The sequence below is a fragment of the Lissotriton helveticus genome, chromosome 10 (genome assembly GCF_964261635.1).
Source record: "Lissotriton helveticus chromosome 10, aLisHel1.1, whole genome shotgun sequence".
In the NCBI taxonomy this organism is placed as follows: domain Eukaryota; kingdom Metazoa; phylum Chordata; class Amphibia; order Caudata; family Salamandridae; genus Lissotriton; species Lissotriton helveticus.
Window position 1 is genome coordinate 84,875,552 of NC_136071.1, and position 18,172 is coordinate 84,893,723.

An 18,172-nucleotide genomic window follows, 5' to 3' on the forward strand; every position below is an offset into this window, starting at 1 on the left:
CAAGAAGGACATCACAGGCAGTAACGGTGCAATATTCGCACACTCACAAGGAGATCACTGGCAGTACACACCACATGAACACACTCCATAACACATAGCAACAATACATTGTCATTTACAATGCCATTAGCTCAAACTCAAATAAATCCGAGCCCGATTGCATTTCTAATGCTTGTTTGTAATAAGTTAACGCCCAAGGTCCCTAGTGTACTACCTTTGGGTTCCCTTGTTTCTTATAACTCACTGTGCAAATGCACATCAGCCAAATTCTTCATTTACTGTTTCACCAACACATTGTGAGCGACAACAAGGAAAGGACAAGTAACAATCTTATCCCCTCGTGAAACAAAGCAAAGTGCTCTGCTGTAGTGTTGGCCACACATGGTAAAGGGTTGTTAACCATATTACGATCCTCTCTGGACCTCATTTCTCATGATCATTATAGACGGAAGGTCATGACCATTTAATCAGAGAATCTCGATAAGGTATTACTCTTGAACAGATAGGAGGCTAATGCTTTACACACATTTCTGGCCTCAGTGTAGAGTGGACAGAACAGTGTCCTTTACAGTCACATATTGCAGCCTCTATTAAGGTATACTCTCTGAGCAATAGAAGAGCTGGTTCAAAAATTATATTGAATCCTGTGCCTCTGCCAGGGACAGACCTGCCAAACTAAGAATAAGTTTTCACTGCGTGAGTTTACAGGGAAAAGGGAGACGAGGTCATGCCAAACAGGGCTTTGGACCCCATGCTCTGCCATAATAGCCACTGACTGTCTCCCCACAATCATAAGGAGCTCATCTGGCACCAATCCCCATGGCCTGGGGAAGTTTTCAGTGGAGCCCTGCAGTGCAGAGCATTCCCTCCTGAGCTGCAAACCCCTTATGTGCAAGAGTTTCCAGCTCAATGTGTGGGTGTGCCTTTTTACTGTGTGGTTGTGTGATGAGGCATGAAACCGTGTGGCATAGCAGGAAGACATGGGGCACATGGGAACACAGTGTAAAGTGGCAGACGTGGGAAGATTACAAACGTTGATGTGGGAGATGGGAAGAGAGGAGTCTCTCCTGACTCCATCTACTTTGTTGAGGCAGTCAAATATAAGAGGAAACATTCCCACATAATGCTGAGCCGTGGCACAGGGAAAGGCGAAGAAAGAGGCATTTATTTGCAACCGAGCGAATTCAACACCTGCAGGTAAAAGATGAGAATTGGTCTAATATGCACTCAAATGCTGATATCAATAAAGAGTGTTGACGCTTAAAGTTACACCTAACTGAACAGCCCCATTAGGGCCAAAACAGGTCCTGGGTTGCATCTGTTCCGTTTCAGGGAGCCTGGCAGTTCTTAATTTAAGTATGGTCAAGAATGCTGTGCGTGTGGCTGGGTTCCCACTGAGACAGCATGGTGGGCAAAAGAACAACAGGCTGGAATGATATCTGAGCAATTGCCAGCGGTTAGGCTTATTGCAAGCATCCTCTTATTACACTGTGTGTTTTGCACTTTGGCTGTAAGATAAAAACTATGATTACATAGAACCCAGATATAATTTTCAGAGAGCTGTACCGCAAAAGACTTGCAGCACTGTAGATATATACATCACAAGAGACAATTTCACACTTGATATTATGAGATTACTAAAATCTCTTACTGAAACTAGTTTTATCACCTGTCTAAGACAGAAAGTGTTGCTACTCACCCATTTCCCTAGCAAACTATTCCCATATATGGTCCATACACTTCAAATGTTCTGCAGTTTGAGTAAGTGACCTTCCAGACTCTCCATTAGAGCACATCTGTCTTCTCAAGAAGTGCCATTAAACACTAGAGTTCAGATATGTAGGGCCTTCATCATGTAGTGATTTTCCCAGCATGGTGAATCAACATACCTGTGTGATCAGTAGTTAGTGTGCAAAGATATGCTGATATTTTGTCATCCTTAATTACTGAGGAGCAGCTACATAAAATAGTAACTAAATTTGGTCATGAGAAGCCCCTACCATTTTGGCAACTTGATAACCAACAACTGCACGTCGGGCCGTAGCTACCCGTAGTTCTGCAGATGCACTGATAGGCGTCTCTACTATGCCCCAATTCTATCTGTCTACCTGTTAGTAGCCAAATGAAGATATGTCCAATTTTCTTGATAGCCTTATGCCCATGTGATCTTTGCAGTGCAAGTAGGGTGGGTATCCACTTCTACCCACCCTACTTCTACAGCATTAAAATGACAGAAGTGCCCACACACGATTGAAAATTGTTTCACTTCCAACACTTTACATCGGATCACTAGTTGCTATGCTCCATCTTAGGAGCAGCATCAAGCTTTTGAAATCTCTTGCAGAAAAGAAAACTATCTCAAGAAAAAACTATTTCACCAAAAAAAGGATTTTTTTTCAATTAAGCAAGCTTATCAGCCCTATTTCGCCCAAAATGGAAATGTTTACTATTAAATGAGCATATCAGACCTTAAAACTAGTTTATGTGTTGTTCCCTCCCTTCTCAAACCTAACCGTCTCTCACCTACTCCATTTCCAACCCACTTCCCTTACTTACATATCTCACGATTACAATTACAAACATATGACACTTTTTGATATAATTCAAGTTTTGTTGTGTCTTACTTGTAAGACGAGACAATGGTTACTGAAGTTGTTCTTAAGTGTGCATACGCCTAAAGTTGTAAAGTAGCAAACTAAATAAAATAAAAAATTAAAAACCTCACCTGGACCCAGAAGACCTACGAAGGCTGATCACAAATGAGGAACACAATCAGTGTGTCCTAGTTTTAAATCCTCATATTGTGTAGAAGGTGCCAGTACATTAGGAGAGTTGCTGCTGCATCACCAAGAACCAGTTGGTCAGGCAATACGAAATAGTGCTCAGAAACAAAATTATTCCATTTCAAAAGGGCCTATGTTCTTTGTACCATTATTGGTCTGCAGCGCGTTTGCTGCGAGGCGGAATAGCTGATTAAGTGACTTTTCTACGCAGTGAAAAACGCCTGCTAATTACTTGAATAACCTCCTGTTTAATTAGCTGAATTTGTGCACAATAGGGAAATGTAGGTTGGAGCCATGGTACTCCTTCAGTACTCACGTTCGCTGCATTTAAGGGGCAGCGCGCTGCACGGTCTTTTCTTTAGCAGGAAAACCTACATTTAGAAGTGGGATAAATACATGTCACCTAAAATGTCTTTGGAATCGAAGCATCATGCCTTGTCCATAAAAAGAAAGTGTGTCACATTAATAATCAACACACTAACCGGAAACATTTAGCCATGTGTCTTCATGGCACGTGGTGGGTGTCGGCACAGCCCAGAATACACGTGCGACATGTTCAGGTGGCAGTGGGTCCAAGCGTCAAGCCAATTACTTAGCAGCAGACCAGTGTAACTTGCCAGTCACATGGCAATGGGTTCACTTGGCCAATTACACTGCAGACGATGTAAATGCTGTACCACTCAAATGGCAACAGATGTTTGTGTGGAGTCAAATATACATCATTCGTCCACGTGCTATGCCACTCGGAGGGCACTGGATACACGTGACAAACCAATCAGAGAGCAGTGGGTCTGTGTGTCGTGCCACTCACAGGTCACCATACTCCACGTCATGAAACTTGCAGATCACTGAGTTATGCTATGTTATGTTAAAATCTTTTATATAGCGCACAGCTGCCTCAGCGAAAAGGCGTCCGAGTCAGCATTACTGAATCGATGTATAATGTCACTCACAAAGCACAAGGTCCTTGCAGCATGCCACTCATTTAACATATGACCCATGTATGTGGGGGAGTTTGGACATTTCCAGGGTGTAAGACCTTCAGACTGACCTAATGCAGCTCACATACACAAAACCTATCAGCAAAAAATGGCCCAGGTAAAGGACCCCAGTTATGGAGACTGAACTGACCTTATCTGGAAGGGCAGGTAGAAGGTATACCCCACAGGGGAAGAGATAAAACAATTGTATGCAGCACTCGAACAGAATAAAGTTGCCACCGAAAGCAGTCATCCCGCAGTATGGCCTGCGCTGGTCTCCTTTTCTTTGAAATTGCTTCAACTATAATAATCAATCAGTATTTGTAAAGCACAGCAAATCACCCGTAAGTGTCTGGAGGCGCTGTATTCAAAACTATCTACATTCCGGCCGGCCTTGGCACCATCATTGCTTGGCTGATCAATTATATAGCAGGAATTACCACCATTAAGTCAAGGACAGCATTAAGCTGCGTATGACACCATTATACCAGGCAAGGCCCACGTGTATATTTTCTGTACAGCACAATCCAAGCTAGAAGCAGACGAATGTGAACAGTGTTCAAACGCAAGATACGGTCAACAACAGAATGAAGTGGTAGTTGGTTATGAAGAATAACATTGGACTGTGCATTTTGATGTTGTGTTTAAAGAGGTTTGTCTTAAGCTCCTTCCTAAATTCGACCAGGGGTGGGGCACATCTGATGGATATGGTGCGGCGTATAAAGAGGGAGAATACCTTTTACCTTCTTTTTCTGCACTTCTTTTCCAGCCTGATTGTGTCCCGGCTGTGTGTGTCCGACTGCCATGAAGAAAGTGAGAAGTCAGCTAGATAGGCAGGGGTGCAAGTCCCAGTGCGGTGTAGATGATGCATCTAGTTTTCAAGATTGTGACTCCTTTTGAGTCTATACGGGTGAGAGTGAGGTCATATTTCTTAAGGCTATTGATACAGTGTATGTGAGATGCTTTCTATGAAGGTCAGTGTGGAGTGTTGGAGGTCGTGGAGCAGGGTATTGTCAACATTCAGATACAAGAGTATGACAGCTTGAAAGGTAGCTCTGAAGTGGTTTTCTTGAAAGAATGGCTTCACTTTCTTTAGCAGAGAGAGCTGGGTTCAGGCCATCTTGGTTTTCTTGGCTATATATTCCTAGTTTAGGGCCAATTTCCAAGATGAAACAGAGTGACACTGGGCCCTAGGGGGAGTTTTCCTCAAATCCATATGGGTTAATGTCCTTGAAGTTTGGACTAGATGTTGCTTGTTGGTCTTTGGAGAATACCATGAATTCTATTTTGGTGAGGTTAAGCTTCACCTGGACATCCAGGTCTGCATACGGTGCATGCCATTATGCAGGGGCACCATTCTGACACAGATGCCTATAATCTGTCAATAATACCAACATACTGCCATGATTTTCATCATGACACCGCTGGGTACCATTTTCATGGGTACTTACAATGTGCCAAAAAATACAACCACTCTCTTAGGGGCTAAGATAGGCACTATCTTACCATGATCTTCCACACTATGCCAGGAATTGCCAGCATTATGTCAAGGTCAGAATTTGCCCAAGGATGATATGATCCTAACTTATGCCATAAATATTCCCCAAATTTCCACCAGTAGCACTGTGGCTGGCCATATGTCACATAATGCCACAATTATGTCAGGACAGCATTTTATCAGGGTCAGGACATGATGTCATGGATGCCTAAAAGTTGCCCAGAATTGCCAACACTACACCAACTGTTGCTCTGGCCTGCCTCAATTTTTTGGACTTCCCAGAGGTTGGTAGAATGTGTAAAGCTAAGAAACTGGTGCAGGTTGGATCCAAGGGCAGATCCTTTTTGGAGGCTAGGGGTGTGGGAGACACACCAGTGACACAGGAGCATGGATGGATCGGATGGGTTTATTGTGAAATTTGCAGCTCTCAAGGGGCCGGGATGAGTTTGGATGGGTCGGATTGGAGTCTCATGATGTGGGAGGGAGGAAAGCCAGAGGTGGCAGCTAGGTTGTGGCATTTGGCACCTACAGGGAGAAAGGGGCAGACAGGCTGTGGCATTGCTTTCTTTTTGCAGGACCTGGGGGCTGGTGGGTTATTTTTGCAAGTGGGTGCTCACTGGGGTTAAAGGTTGGAGCAGAGGTTAGGTGGTTCTCTCAGGAGGGTGTTTTTTTTCCTCATACTTGGCAATATAATTTCCTTTTGTCTGGCAAAGAGGTTCAACTGCGTCATGGGGCAGTCTTTTCGGGTGCACAAGAACATAACCAGGACTTGTAAATCATGAAAATGTTATCAGAACTGCAGGCCTAGTGACTTGAATAATCTACTTGACCTAGCTGGAATGGGCTTGCCCCATAAACTGATCTCAAATTGTGTGATCCTAGGCAAATATTTTATGTAATATCATGTTTCCTTTTTCTTTATTATCACATTTGGAGAGGTGTGGTGCAGCGGCCAGGGCAGCTGACTTTGGGGCACAGGGCTCACAGTTCGATCCCCAGCTCCGGCGGCAGATCAGCCCAGCACCATGTGACTCTGGGCAATAGCTCACTGAATTTCCACCACAGCCCCCAGTGCCTTGAGACCCGTATGGGTGAGTAATTTGCACTTTACAAAACCGGATTTATTTATATGAGAATGCCTTAAATCTGGAGTTCAGCATGTCCGCTGTACAAAAACATCTGTTTGATTTAATAAACTAAACTTTTGCTCCATGTATTCTAGGAATGTAGCCCACATATAGGTTACACATAGACCCAGACGTACCCCTTAATTCACTATCGCATTGTCATCGGGGTACAGGAAAGTTTCTCAGATCATGTTTAAAACTCTCACTTTTAATAAGTATATTACTAAAGAAGGTTGTGATAATGCACTCTCATTTCCAGACAGCGCATTTCCATTGTCATGGCCACAAACTTCTCCACTGACATGCAGTTTTATTGATAAAACTATATAGCATTCAAACAATGTGTGTAAACGGGGTTTCAGCAAATGTGCATCACTTTCACATCGCCAAGTAAAGTGTTTTAATTTATTTTGATCCTAATAAAATCTTTGATTCCATCACATAAGAGAATTACAAAAAAGTGCTTTACAACTACTGAAATACATTTAGAAATATTTGTTCAGTTCATTTACAAGCTCTATAAATGTTGCAATTTAGGAAAAAAATCTCACAACCCTTCATTTTACACTGCCTGTACTCCAACATGATTGTCAGATAGCTCACTTTACGTTTCTTTACTTGACTGCAAGTTAAAAGACTTTGTAAACTCTAATCTCCAGGATACAATAAGCAGCAATTTGTAAGACATAAGCTGACATTTGACCTTGGTCTTTGAACACAGCAAATGTGACAAGATAACAGGATTTAAAGGCACCTTTAAATCTCAACAGATGTCAGAACCAGATCTCCTCCATGGCTAAGAGTGCCTGCTTACAGCTAGGGCTTCTTTGAGGAATCAGGAACTGTATACCTGCAGCAGACTTCAAATCTGTGGTCCAGGCACTTGTGCTCTCCAGACTACGGAATTTCACTCCTTTCCGGCATTCCCAAAGTTCACCTAGGTCGGCTACATGCGGAAGCCCCCTTTGTGACAGGACACAAGAAATTAAACCAAATCTCCCCCATTCTATGCTCCCTTCAGTGGCTTCCCATAGAAGCGAGGGCTCAATTTAAAACTGCCTGCATCACTCATAAAGCTCTGAACTCCTCTTTATTCTAGTACGTCTCCAAGAAACTGAGAATCTCAGGTGATGGTCGAAACTCATGAAACGCTGAACTGCTCTCCTGGAACCCCGCATCTTTAAGCACGAGCAATACATGAAATTGTAACCCTCTTCAGCCAACCCGCCACTTGACCACATGCTCTTCTGTTTGAACAATAACTTGCTAACCTGCGTCTACCCCTTGACGCTCCAGTCAAGTGCAGAACAATTGTTGTCCAGCTTGTGTTACTGTACCACCTGCCTGTCACTGCTATGCTTTATATGAATGTGTATGAAACGCTCCATCTCATAGGAAGGCTAACCTGGCCTCCTCCGCCCCCTTGATTGTTACATGTATATTTTCCATTTGTTACTGATAAGTTCTGCTTTATTGTAAAGTTCTCTGATGCCTACGGGCCATGTCCGCGCTATATAAAATCACATAACTAACATAAATACAATCAACTCCAGGTTATTTTTTCATGGCGGCATGCGGTTCAAAGTGCACAAAAGTGACATTTGTATCACTCCTTACAGTGATTTAACAAGAAAGAAGCCAAAGTCTGAAGCTTAGAGGGCCAACTATCATTAACATGGTCCTTCTGCCAATACCAGACTACTTTCTGCTGATCAGGCGTAGTCACAAACCAACACAGCAAAATACAACGAATCAGATGGGAACATTGGGCCAGATGTATGTAGGATTAGTTTTTCAATATTCCCTAATTCTGAATCCTTGCGATTCACAATTAGGAAATCGCAAAACACCATGTATGAAAGTGTGTTGAACACTTTCTACGATTCCTAGGGGGTTGCAAATGACCTACCTCATGAATATTAATGAGGTAGGTCGCAATTTGCGACCCCCAAGGAATCGCTAACATTACGGGGATGGTGGCCTGCTGGAGTCAGCAGACCACCATGTCTGTGATTGCATTTAAATAAAGCAAACATTTTAATAAATGAAAAGTTTTCTTTTTATTTTCTAAGAGCAGGCAGTGAGTGGTCCACTACCTTCTCTGAAGAAGAAAAAAAATAGCTGCCATTCCCAAAGGAAAAGGGGTCCCTTTAGGGGCCCCTTCTCATTTGCGAATGGTTTAACACCTCCTTGAAGTAGGTGGTATAAATGTGAATGTTTTGCGACCGCATTCACGGTCACAAAACATTCATACATATCATTAGGATTCGCTATTTGGAAGGGACGCCTGAAACAAGCCCCTTCCAAATAGCAGATCGCAAACACATTTTGCGATTGGGTAACAGGTTATCGAATTGCAAAATAGGGTGCGATACAGGTGAAAGCATTTTTTGTTTTCTCAAACGTTTGAGCACACAACAATGCTTGATACATGTGGCTCATCGTCTCTGGCCGAGGGTGCTTCATAGCAAAGCCTCTTTGGTGTTTTGCTGCCATCTAGTGAGAACACGCGTTATTGCCAAAAACAGTCACAAAGCTGTTCATCTGCTACATTTACTAGACTGTCCAAATCATGCTACAAAAGGTAAGAAGTGATGGTGTGTGTAAACTGAAGCAAGAAGAGGTGCAAGAAGTGCTCCCTAGGACTAAAGTCAGACACCTTACAAGCATTCCAACTACTGCCCCACTTTCTTATCTGCGTAAAGGTAACACGCTCGACTGCATGCCATTTCGTTTTCCCACCAGACAAACTAACAGAACACCTCATTAAAAAATCTCTGCCTTCTCTCCTTTTTTGTATTCTCTTAGAAGTAACTGGCTGTCTCCCTGCATCTTCTTAAGGACCAGTTACAGATCTCTCCCCTTCCACACTGCTGCAATGTTCCTCAAGACTCATGCATAAGATTATCTACCTTAAGGCAAGTTTTCTTACTACCTTGCGGTCACTGAGCCTGCCTTTGAAAGCAGACTCCCTCTGAGCCTCAGAGCATCCACAACACTTTGCAGAATGCTTCATCTTTCCGACCCCACCTCCACACAGCCCCCTGCTGACACACACACACACACACGCGCGCGCGTTTGGATTCTAAACATGAATTAGCAAGAAACATCTGCGGGCAGCACACGGAGTAAGACTGTATTCCAACACCATCCAATCACGCCACTCAGCACAGACACTCTGACACAATTAGACTAGCTTTAATACTCTCAAGCCTCCAGTCAGTTTGTACAATGATTGAATGATGACTTTTGATTAACAATGCTGCCTGTCCTCTTCACAAATGAACACTCTTTAGACCAGGCTTTTCTCCAATGAGGACCTCGTGAGCTACTGGTAGCTCTTCAGCCCCCCTGTAAGTAGCTCTCCTGTGTGCAGCCAATCTTACTAAGCTTGAAGCTTTTGCTTGGTTGAATATGCGTATACTAAAACTGAAGAGCGAGAATTTAAGATGAAAATATGTGGATTTTCAGAATGCATAAGCTGATGTTTGGAGAAAAAGTGATTGAGTTTCCAAAATATTTGAAAATTGATGTTTGAGAGATAAATTATGCAGCGTTGGGGAGAATCATTTCTAATATTGTTGCCTTGGTGCAAGGGGGATTGTAGCTATGGCAGTTATGCATTACCCATGTAGAGGCATTAAAAATTGACAAAGCCTTTTTGTTGTTTTTACATTAGCTCGGGCAACTGGGTTTGATGCACTGAGGTGATCACCGCTGGTAATTTTGCATATGGTGGCCAGTAATGCAATCGTGTCTGATGTGATCACTATTGCAGCACTAGTAAGATTAGTAGCTCAGGATAATTTTCATTGAACATAAAAAGCTCTTACTAAAGAAGAGGTTGAAGACCCCTGCTTTAGATGCTAATGGCAGACTTTTTACCATCAGCAAAACAGAAGAATAATCACTCAACTGGAGATTCCAATCAAGACACACAATAAATCTCCTGATCCTGACCTCCGACACACAACACACCTTTGACAGCACAAAAACGGGTCAAAGTGGACCAAACCATATCATAGAGCCCCACTCCACCACACGCGTTCCATAATTTGAAGGATAACTTCTCCCAGGGAAAGAGAGTCAAATCCTACATGTTAATATGAGATGTAGCCAGCTTAAAGCTCTTGCACCAGGGTACGGACAACTTAAGCAGAGCCTAGAGGTGCACACCTCCCCCACCAGCCAGTCTTTAGATGCATAGAGACCTCTAGCTGTGGATGAGGTATATGGAGTGCGAGCGTACGCCCCTCTGCTTCCTGCTCCATGAACGGCCCTCCATCAAGACATGGACAGAAGAAACCAAGCAGGTACTAGGCCACTCACTCAAATTCTAGCCTCAGACTGTAGCGGTTTATATGTCACATTGTTGCAACAGCAAAGACACATCTGTACAAATCATTTCAAACCACCAAAACTAATGAATTCACATATTTTACCACAGTTAAACTGCTGCTCTACTGCTTATCGTAGACACCAGTCTATGTGGGAATCTGCCAATCGAAGGGCTAGGTTTACACTTCTCAGCCTGGTCTTGTAGCTATTCATGGAACAGATTCATTCTCCCTTGTTGACATTCCCTACCCCTGTTTTGGCTAGAAGAGAACACTACATTATGAAAACAACACCTTCTGTTTGTTGGTATATCTCCCTGCGCTGCATCTCATTTTCAAACCTGTCATTTCTTAAACCCCCACAATTGGAACTCCACAATAGAATATATATGCGTCACCATCAACCAGATTCAGAGCTGCCTCGAAGCTTACTGCCTGCTCCCGAGCCTAGAACCTATGACTGCTTTCAACCCGATCCCTACTAGCCCCTGCTGTAAGTATCTATGCATTTTCTTTTTTACTAGTTTTCAGAATTTGTAGAAGCGTGGATAGTTTATATGTAAGCTGCTCAGAAGCTACAGAGCCGCTCTAAAACACGCTATATAAAACCAAAAAAGAACTAAATAAAAATTCTTCAGAAATGTATGGTTCATTTGAACTAAAAATCCAACCTCTCCCAATTCTAGATATGAAAGCTATCAGGATGTCATCTCATTGACATTTTGCATTACTGAAGGATATTTTTAGGTTTTGTGTTGTAGCCACCATTTCAACCTTAAATTAATTTCAACTTTAGTTTTTGCACTGAATTTCATTTTTATATAGATAAATGGCTGTTTCATTTGATGTGCGCATCATTCGGTGGGATTTTTTTGACAAGTAGGTATTCACGACAATCACACAGCAGTTTTTTACTGAGGTACAAAATTGCAAAGTGTTTTCATTGAAGTTTTCAAAAGTCTATTTTTTTATTTTTGTGAATGAGAATAATTTGACGTTTTTGAATACTCTATTAAGGAATGATTTATCGAGTCAGAGAGGAAAAAGAGTGTAACATTTTCCTGCTTGATGGCGATGCTCCCTTCCATTCATTTTAATGTACACTTATTTTATGGGTGTTTCTTTTACTTTACAATTAAGTAGTTATTCAAATTGTAGAATTCTTTGAAAACAGATCATCTTCTGCCTAAGAAAATCAGGAATAATGCGTTTGTTGCCGTTTTTATAATGATGTGTGTGTTTTTTGTTTTTACAAACAAAACTTACAGAACTGAGACTTCTCAAATAGCTATCCCTTAAAAGTTGTTTTCTCTCCGTGCTCCTGTTCTAAAATACCCTTTGCTTCATAATGATTAAGCCATTTGTTAAGGCACATCTTCCATTTAATTAATGTGTATCCTAAAATTCTGGATTGGGAATTAAACCAGTGGGATTCGTACAAAATGAAAACAAAGTCTGTTCCATCATTTGGCAATCACATATAGGGGACACATGGCCAAAGTATGGAAGTAACAGAAAACAATTGCACAAAACTCTCTCTTTAGTTTTCCTGGATCAACCTCTGGCATATTAAAAATAGATGCCATATATGCATTTATACACTTTCAACTCCTGTGACCTTTTAAGAACATGCCACTTCTTCCAGTTATTTAAAAACTCGGTCTTGCCTCTTAGGCACAAAAGACATACCATGCCAGAACCTCAGCAGCTCTCCTGCTGATGAGGATGGAGCTCAATGATTAAACGCCCCACAATCCAAGCAGCATGAGGCAGGTACTCACAGTGTCAAAACCAATCCTTCTTTCAGATGAACTGAAACAAAAGCACTAGAGTGACATGAACAGGTTTTAATGCATCTAGAAGTAAAACTTCTCACCCAACAATCAAGCACGCTCCGCAACATTCCAGCACGCGCACTCACAGAATTCGCCAGATACGCGACCACTCAGAACGTCGGACATTTAGAGTTAGATGCTTAGTGTCACTACCAGAGTGTTTGAAAATGAAGGCAATTCACTTGTAGGCATGGTTGTGCAGAATAAGGAAAATGTGTGCTACTACGAGGTACAGATAACTTAAGTATATTGTTGGTCTCACTGGACAAGTGATTATTTCAGGTGGTATGATGTATATATTTTATTAGAAAGTATAATTTGTGATGACCGGACCTCTTTCTCACCTCACTATCCACTAATGTGGGTCTCCTATATGAGTGAGCAGACAGACCCCAGGCTGGGGAACATCAGATCTAGGGAAATAAAAATGACTGAGGGGTTCTTTGAAAGGTTGTGGTGGGGGTGTATGTGGGTCAAGAAAGGAGAGAGGAGATATTTGTAGATAAACATAATGGATAGCAGAGAATATAAAATGGAAGAGAAGGAATGATGGAGGAGAACAGGGGCAAGGAGAAGGAGGCAACAAAAGTGGAGAGGAAAAGTAGATGAAAAAAGAAGAAGTTGAGAAAACACGACCAAGCAGGGAGATAACAAAAAAAATGAGTAAAGGAGTGAAACAGAAGAGGGGGAAGCCACAGAGGTAAACAGAAATGGCAAAAAAATGGGAGAACCAAGGTAAGAGACAATAGGTTAGATCGAAGCATTTGGTGATGGAGAGGAAGATAATGAGATAAGGATGGAGATAAGAAAGCAATGGTGAACTAAAGAAGGAGAGGAGAGGTTGAGAGGTATGATGTACATATTTTATTGGAAAGTATAATGGTGATGACCAGACCTCTTTCTTCCCTCACTATTCACTAATATGGGTCTCGTATATGAGTGAGCAGACAGACCCCAGGCTGGGGAACATCAGATCTAGGGAAATAAAAATGACTGATCTCGCTAATCTTAGATCTGATTTCTATTCCCTCAAAAACGGAGCCCTCCCACTTCGGATAAACTGCGCTCGTACTAGACATATGAATCCTGCTACCCCCAAACCGTTTTGCACGACTCCTCTACACTGCCGTACACACAGACCTCTCCGCACCTCCTGCCCCCTCTCCCCCATGGAGATCCTCGACCTCTGCAAATCCTACCCTCACCGCTCATCCACTAATATCCAGCCCCCCCCCGGCCACCAGCATTCCTGTCATATTGGGGAGTAGCCGAACTCCCCGCTCATCTAGGCCTCCTCCCCAACTCACAGCCATCTACTCCCTTCCACTCCCCAAAACTCCCCCGAAACCTCTTTACTGCATGCTTGTTAATTGTCGGTCCGCTGTGCGACATGCCACTGAAATCTCAGAAACTATCCTTAGTGAATCCATCGACATAACGGAAACCTGGCTCAAAAACCACTCGACAAGCATCCTGGACCTCCTCGCACCTCCGGGCTATTCTATTCTCAGGAAAGACCGGCCCATCTGAATTGGCGGTGGTGTTGCCATCATCTTCAAAGAGGAACTACAAATTTCCCTTGTCAATAATACTAATTACTCCGCCCTTGAATACCTTGAAGCTGAACTCAAAATTCACGGCTCCCAACTAATTCACCTTCACAACATATATACCCTCCCGGCAATACTCATCCCTTAATTGATGAGCTATCCAACCTTCTTACACAATCTTCACTTTCCAACTCCCTCAACATTTTCCTGGGAGACCTCAACCTCCACTGGAATGAGCCCAACGACCCCTCTATCGCCCTCCTTTCCAACCTTCTCGAGATCTATGACCTAGAGCAACTCTGTCACTCCCGACCCATTCCAAAGGAGCTATCCTAGATGCCATAATTACAAGCAAAGATCTAGCCCTCCCTTCCAACATTGTTCCCATTGACTGGTCCGACCACCATCTCATACTGCTCTCTATAGCGGTCTCTGCCACTCCCCCTCCCACGAAAATCATTAAACCCATGAAACTGACCAGAAATTTGAATAATATCCCCTAGGATGTACTGGAATCCAAACTCCATGCCCAACTTCTCGCCATCCTGCCCTCACTTAACGCAAATGAGCTTACAGAACACTACAACAAAGCAGTTGTCGAAACCCTGGACCTCCTGGCCCCGCTTAAGCTTAAAAACCAAAGAACCGTTCCTTCCAAATCATGGTTTAATACTGAGCTAAACAATGAAAGACGCTCACTGAGACAGACGGAAAGAACATGGAGACTGCACCCTACCCCATTGCACCTAGCTCGCCTCAGACTTGCAAGATCTTCTTACAAAAAACACATCTTTAAACAAAAAGCATCCTTTTTCGGAGCACAACTTGACCAAGCCAAAAACAGACCCAGAGAACTGTTCAACATTGTTCGCAATCAAACCTCAGCCGCTCCTCCTGTACTTATGGCCTCGACGACCAGATGCGAAGAAATAGCCCTCTTTTTCTCTGAAAAAATTGCGAAAATAGAGCAATCCTTCCTGCCGACTCTGACCCCTACCTCCATGCTGTACATCTCCCCTACCGCACCTGCTTCCCGCCCATACCTTCCCGCCCATACCCCCCCACGACCCTCCATAATACTGATCTCACGCCCCCCTCCTTTCCCTCCACCCTCCATGATTCTAATCCCCCTAACACTCGCCTTAAAAATAACGCCGCTTGGCGTAATTTCCAGCCAGTCACTGAAAGAGATGTCTTTGACATCATTGCAAAACTTAAACCTTCCTCCCACACTAAAGACCCCCTCCCTTCTAAACTCGTTCAAAACCTCAAACATGTCATCACCCCTGCCTGGACCTCGATCAATAACACCTCCCTTGCACCGGCTGTGTCCCCACCTCCCTTCAACTGGGACAAATCACCCCCATTCTTAAAAACCCTACGGCTGACCCTAATGACCTCAACAACCTCCGTCCTACCTCCAACTTGCCCCTCTTCTCGAAAGCCCTTGAAAAATGTGTCCTTCTTCAGCTTGACAGAACCTTTTAACTTACTTGACCCCCTTCAAATCGGGCTTCAGGAAAGGCTGCAGCACTGAAACCGCCATGCTTAACATTATAGATGACATTCACCACTCCCTCGACAATAGCGAATCAAGCCTAATGATCCTCCTCGATCTCTCCGCAGCGTTCGATACAGTTAACCATTCTGTTCTTCTCAAAGTCCTTAAAGAACGATTCGGCCATAATGGCATGACTCATAATTGGTTTGTCTCATACCTGCAACACCGTGCTCAGCAAATTAAAATCCACAATTGCCTTTCGAACCCCTCCCCCATCTCTCTAGGAGTTCCGCAAGGATCCATACTATCTCCCTCTCTCTTTAACCTCTTCGTGGAACCCCTCACCCTCATTCTCAAACAAGCCGGGATTAACTATCACCTCTACGCTAACGATACACAACTCTACCATAAGATAAAAACCCATGCTGACATCCTCCACCTCAACAACACCCTCATCAAAATTCAAGCCTGGTTCCACTCGAACCATCTCAAACTTAACCCAAAAATAACTGAAATTATTCTTTTCTCTCCAAAAAACAACCAGCTCCCCATTCAAAAGTGGATCACAGACCTTAACGCCCTCAACTGCTCCTTGTCCCTAGCCACCTCAGTCAAATCCTTGGGCATCTCCCTTGAAAACCGCCTAACTCTCAACGTACACATCAATAACTCTGCCAAAGGAGCCCTCTTTACCCTCCGTAACCTTAGGAAAATTAAGCCCTTCATCCAAATTGATGACTTTATACTGGCAGTCCAATCTCTTGCTCCATCGCGAATTGATTACGGCAATGCCATCCATACCGGAATTCCCAAAACCCACCTGGCACCTCTTAAATCAGTGCTCAACCTCGCGGCTAGGCTTATCACGGACTGCAAACGATTTGACCACATCTCTCCCGCCCTCAAATCCCTCAAATGGCTCCCCATTGAAGGTAGATCCACATATAAAAAACCGCCTGCATTACGCACAAAATCCTCCACCAAAACACACCGACATACCTCTCCAACAAACTGACCAAAGCAGGCTGCACGCGATCACTGAGAAGCTCCAACACCCTCCTACTTATCCCCCCCCCCCTTCAGAAAAAGAATTCCACTCAGTCACGCTCCTTTTCAGGCAATGCCCCACTTATTTGTAATGCCCTCCCAAAAGACCTCCATTGTAACTAGTCCTACCCCAGCTTCAAAAAAGAACTCAAACTTCTTCTCCTTAATAAATACTGGGGTTTGTAATCCCTCCCTGGTAGCCTCGTCCCTCTGCATCACCCCACCTAGCTGCTCCGCATATGACTAGTGACCACCCGCCTGCCCAACCCCCTTTCCTTCAATCTGTTCACCTTACCTCCCCTCCTTATGACCCTCAGTTTTTCTTGCATGTTTTTGTATACTTAGGTGAGGCTTCCCACCAAACTGTGACCGCTATATTGTACTCATAGTGTCTAGCAATTGTTTTTACTTTATTTTATCTAGATGTCATGTATCCTATGTGGACTTGCTCTTTTATTAATCCATTGTCTGTGCTTATACACACTGTACCTGTATTGAAACACCTTGTAAAGCGCTCCGATACTCCTGGGTCCAGCCAGCGCTATATAAAACCTCTTACATAAAATAAAAAAAATAAAAAGCAATGGTGAACTAAGGGAGGAGAGGAGAGGAGAGGTTGAGAATAAAAATTGAAGAGGGAGGGAAAATATGGGGCAAGCATGCTGTTAAGAGACCAGGACAGATCTGGGGGAGTGGGTGTGAGAAGAGGAAGGGATAGAAAAGGTAAGTGATTATAAGAAAGGACACAGAGTGAGAGAGGGAGGGGTGATGTGAGGAAAAACAAGGAAGGACAGAAGTGGTGGCATTGTCAGGTGAATGTTGGGGGTAAGTGAAATGGTCATTCAACAGACTCCGCTCCAGGGCAGGTGTCCCTACACAGAGACAGTAGACTGAAGGGGCCTCCCTTAAAATGCCTTCCCATGTTCATGACAGCTGCCCGGTGGCAGCATAGAAGGCGGGACTCTTTGAAGGTACAGGAGGAAGGGAGCCTTCAAGAGGCATGACCAGCTCCCAGGAGCTGCCCAATCAAATACCTTAGCAATGAATCAGTGCCACATCTGGCCATAGCATTAGAGACTGCAAACTGTCAAATGTGGGTGAAAACATACATTTGAAATTGTACAGAGAGCTTGCAAATGTGGGTGACACCTGCAGAATAATTATTTGTTAGCTTGACCAGAGTAGCGTTCAGTCCTTGCTAAGCATTCATCTGGATGGGGGCAGCAATGGCCAGGAGAGAAGTGGAGACAGAGTAAAGTGTCCAGTGTAGAGCCCGTGACATAGTGAGACTCACAAGCCGCATGCACCTTTGGTCTTGTGAATGTCTCAATAGAATACCATGTACAACTCGGTTTTGCAATACTTGTACGGTTTACTCATGGCAATAAATTGAGGCCGAAATCTTTGCAGTCAGTGACATCCAGATATATACCTCTGCCCCTCCCTTACATCAGTCAAACACAGTTGACCAATGTCAATGGTGCTAAAATAAAAATACTCACACCCTTGATCCC

General features: G+C 43.5%; 1 protein-coding gene across 1 annotated transcript in view; it reads right to left on the reverse strand.

Moving 5' to 3' along the window:
* DCTN5 (dynactin subunit 5) overlaps positions 1 to 18,172 on the reverse strand; it is a 66,903-nt gene that overhangs the window by 26,127 nt on the left and 22,604 nt on the right. The gene's annotated exons all lie outside the window — the stretch shown is intronic.